This window comes from Pinus tabuliformis, chromosome 2_2 (assembly GCF_031772625.1).
Source record: "Pinus tabuliformis cultivar Carrire ecotype Pingquan chromosome 2_2, CPIR1, whole genome shotgun sequence".
Lineage (NCBI taxonomy): Eukaryota > Viridiplantae > Streptophyta > Pinopsida > Pinales > Pinaceae > Pinus > Pinus tabuliformis.
The window spans coordinates 398,498,189-398,501,893 of NC_142300.1; the positions used below are offsets into that span (position 1 = coordinate 398,498,189).

At 38.1% G+C, this 3,705-nt stretch overlaps 1 pseudogene; it reads right to left on the minus strand.

Moving 5' to 3' along the window:
- Positions 1–230: 230 nt before the first annotated feature.
- LOC149192960 (berberine bridge enzyme-like D-2 pseudogene) lies at positions 231–2,032 on the minus strand (annotated as a pseudogene).
- Between the last annotated feature and the right edge of the window lie 1,673 nt (positions 2,033–3,705).

Genomic DNA, 3,705 nt, shown 5'->3' on the forward strand with positions numbered 1-3,705 from the left:
TTAGTTGAATTTGTAAGACCATTTTATCTTATAGCCAATTCTATCCTAAATGTTTGGCATGAGCACACAGCTGACGTGGTCGGCGCGGAGGAGTTTCCCCCTCCCCACCCGTGATCAAATCTCGTTGTATGTCGCGCTATGTGTTTCATCGAGCTTCTGTATATACCTAATGATTATGTGATTGATCCGCATCTGTAAAGCCGAGAGTCTGACTTTTAAATCGTTAAATTGGATTGTACTAAACACTTTTAAAGCGTTGTTGAATTGAACCGTAAGGCAGACGCCAAAACACTTATAAATCGCAATACAAATCCAGAACGGGAAAGATATAAATATAACAGCAGAAAAAGGTATTCATCTGCCTGGCAGAGAAGATTCCGTCTCTGCATTTACGGTATATATGGAATCTCTTTTATTGTTAGAGGCTAGAGCTGTCCCGGAGCTCACCTGCTGGCGGGAATGCTCTGAGAGTTCCGGAAAACATTGTAAGGATCGATTGTGCTTTTTACCTTGACAAGTTTATCATAGTTATTCACAAAATATTTCTCTCCCCATGACCTCGCTTCTTCAACCGTGGCCGTTCCATTGGGAGCTATACCCAAATCAAGATCCAGATAGTTGACATAAGATGCCCTGGGAGAGCTGGAAACATAAGGAGTCAAATACTCGTATAATCCTCGAATCGCAGCGATATATTGTGTGTCGTTGCTCGGATTATTCCATGTGATTTGATACTGTATCAAGTATAAATTCCCGGCTCGGTGAGGGAACGGTATCGCAGAGGACGGTATTCGATTCATTATTCCACCCAAAGGATCGAAAATAACATAAGAGCTGAGCTCGTCTTCAAGGAATTTCCATGCCCCTTCCAAGGCCGATGGTGGAATTGGGGTTTTTACGACATCAGACTTTGCTTTGAAGTAATTTTTGTTGGAATTATATCTGTTGCGCAGTTCGGTCCTGTTTGTGTATGCAGTGTAGGATATGGAGTCTATCCAGCTCGTCTCTTTACAGTCGCTGGCGACCATGCCCATTTCCGGAAAACTCTTATTCACTGCTTCCAAGAGTTGATGTAGTGGCCCCAGATACATTCCATTGAAAGTCAGCTTAACGTCGCGTTGGCCCCCGTTTACTTGGGTACCGGATATGACCACGCGGATAAACAGATCCTCCTCCACTGTCGGCGCGATCGACTGCCATTTGTACACGAGCTTCGTCACTGCCTCTCTGCCCGTCCTGTACACGTTGAAGACCGTCACAACCGGAGGGACGCTGACGAGCTGTATCCTCCATGCAACCACAATGCCCCAGCTGCCACCGCCGCCACCCCTCAGAGCCCAGAACACGTCTTCTCCCATCTGCTGTCTGTTCAGAAGATTGCCTCTGGCGTCAACGAACAGGGCATCGATTATATTGTCGGCCGCGATGCCATACTTTCTCAACAGCAAACCCAATCCCCCTCCGCTGAAATGACCGCCGGTGCCCATAGTCGGGTAGACTCCAGCAGTAAAACCGTAGATTGAAGTCTTGTCTGCGATGGCATCGTATAATTGCCCCACAGTGGCACCGCCTTCTACCCAAACCGTTTTGGAAGGCATATCGACGTTAATGGCGTCCAAATTCATGAGATCGATGATGACGAAGGGAGTATCTGAAGTAGAGGAGAGGCCCTCGTAGCTGTGCCCTCCGCTACGGACTCGAATCTCCCAACCGCATTGTACGCAGCAGGCCACCGATTTCTGCACTTGTTGCCTGCTTTGCGGGACAATCAGAACGTTGGGCTTGCGCACACTGGATTCTGTGTACCGTAGGTTCTGCACAGAAAAATTCAACAGAGAATAGTACTCTGCAGAAGAAGACGCCATGGTTGTGAAATTCGTAATAGCATTTCTCGTCAGGCATGATATCAGCCCATCTTGTATTGATGCAGCAGCCAATACCAGCTGACAGAAAAGAATAGAGGATATACTAAGCCATTTCAAGTAGCCAAAGAACGCCATCGTAGATGCTCTGGACAAATTTGATAATGGAGAACCCCATCATCCTCTGCTCTTTATAAGATCAGCATGCAGGTCTTGTCGATTAAAATTTACACGTGTTGCATTCTGACTCACTTCCTCTGCAATGCCAGATTGCGTTTTCGATTGTCTTCCGCCTTCAAAGTTGACTTGAAAGGAGGCGGTTAAAACTTGATAATTGTACTCGTGTCACACGCGATAAGCAAGTGACATACCGTCATTCTTATATGATTAGTATTTGACATTATTCTTACAGGATGGTATTATCCATCCATATATTGGTAAAAGATGGTATTATTCATCTATATATTGTTAAGTCGTAATTGTTTGGAGTAATTTTGGTCAATGACAATGCGTGAATTGGTAATTTGTTAAATAATTTTGGTGCTTCATTTATCATGATTGTCCCTACAATATTATAACATTAAAAATATAGCTTCATTTGTTTTTCATCGTGAGTTGAGCATCCACTAGAATTGTTAAATATTTTACACATCTAATCAAACATTAAAAATATAGCTTCATTTGTTTTTAAGCGTGAGTTGAGCATCCACACGAATTGTTAAATATTTCACACATTTAATCAAAAATATAGCTATAGCTTCATTTATCTCTAAATGCAGTGTGGTTACTTAAAAAGTCAGATGAGTCACATACTTGTCACTTGACACAATTTCTCCATAAATAACAAAGAACAAGATAATGAACACTAAATGTGAAAGTTTAGACTCTGAAAATCAAAAATATACTTAAGCAAAATATCTTTATAATGAATCCATAATTTGTTGAAGTAATTTTGATGAGGTTTATAAGATTTATCATCACTACAACACCATAATATCATGATTACATCTAACAATGAGGAGTCAATTATTGTCCCAAGAGGGATATTCTACAATTTAGTATGAGGGGATGTGTAAGTGTGTCACGTGTCTAGTAAAATAATAATAAAAATAAAAAAACTAATATGAACTCAAAATAAAAATGAAAATAACAAGATAAATAAAAAAAACTACAATACAATTCAATGCAAAGAATCGACAATCCTACTCCAAAATCTTTTAATATTTCTTTTAATTAAATATTTGTAAAATAAATCTTTAAAATAAAAATTTTTATTACAATATAACAATATTTTTAACCATAGATATTTACGCCCACTTTACCATAGATATTATTAACTTGTAAATAAGTTTTATTACAATACCATGGACTAATACCATGGTTCATCAATACAACATGCCCAAAAACCATCTCTCATTTGAGAAACAAAATATTTTATAAATATTTTATTTGAATTTAATTTTATAACATTTTTAAAATTAAATCTAAACCCTCTATCAAATTAAAATATATAGTATAAATATACAATGTAAATCAAATCTCTCCAGGTGCAAACATATTTTTTGAGTGTTAAACTTGAGGAAAGGTTTGCACCTCGAGATATTTGATCCCTTGATAGATCCAGAGTTAAGATGGAATCTGGTTATTTTAATTTTAGATTTTGTTAGTTACCTCAGTTTGTTGAGATGATAAATATTGTTAATAACTTTAATGATGAAATAAAAATTTTGAATGCAAAGAGACAATATAATAGTGTTTAATGATTGAAAATGTGAATAATAATAATGTAGTCAATTATAAATAGTCTTCATTGTGATTAATCTCAAACTATTTTCGTCTACTA